Raw genomic sequence first — 882 nt, forward strand, 5'->3', positions numbered from 1 at the left:
TGTGGGGGGGGCTTTAACATTTAAAAAATAAAATAAAATGATAATTAATAAAGTTGCGTGAAAACTCTCATGCTCAATCATGAATGGGCTTTAAAATCAATTATTTAATACAATAATAATTAACAAAGTTGGGTGAAACGCTCACACTCAAGTGTGAATGGGGCTTTAAAAAAAAAACAAAACAAAAAAATAACAAAGTTGTGTGACAATGCTTACACTAAGTGCGGGTGGGGCTTTAAAATAATTAAAAAAATAAAATAATTATCAAAGTTGCGTGAAAATGCTCACACAAGTGCAAATGAGGCTTTAAAATAAGAGCAAAAAAAATCATTAATAAAATTAATAATTAATAAAGTTGCGTGAAAACTCTCATGCTCAATCATGAATGGGCTTTAAAATCAATTAATAAAATAATAATTATCAAAGTTGTGTGAAAATGCTCACCCTAAGTGTGGATGGGGCTTTAAAATAATAAAAAAAATCTATAAATTTATTAATAAAATGTTAACACATTTGCGTGAAAACGCTCACGCTCAAACGTGGATGGGGCATCCGGAAAGCTTGCATCTATAATAACTGAAGTCATCCTTTAAACTGTATCACTCCTGCTCCCAACTTTCTGCATTGTATATTATGTATCTTTTATCTCTTTAAATCTGAGCCAGGAGCGCGCGTCGCGTTTTGTCACGATTTGTCTCTTAAGAATCATCAAGTGAAGTCTCCTGGAAGCGTGACGCCCAGTTTCTAATTGTCAGACAGGATATGCAAAGAGGCTGCATGGGTTCTTCTAAGCTTGCAGCTTTCCATGTGTGCTGGATAGGCCTTTGATTGTTACAGCCTGGTGCTCTTAGTTCCTGGTTGGGAGGGTGAGCTGACACACAG

The sequence above is a fragment of the Nanorana parkeri genome, unplaced genomic scaffold (genome assembly GCF_000935625.1).
Source record: "Nanorana parkeri isolate BGI_ZX_2015 unplaced genomic scaffold, ASM93562v1 scaffold62, whole genome shotgun sequence".
Lineage (NCBI taxonomy): Eukaryota > Metazoa > Chordata > Amphibia > Anura > Dicroglossidae > Nanorana > Nanorana parkeri.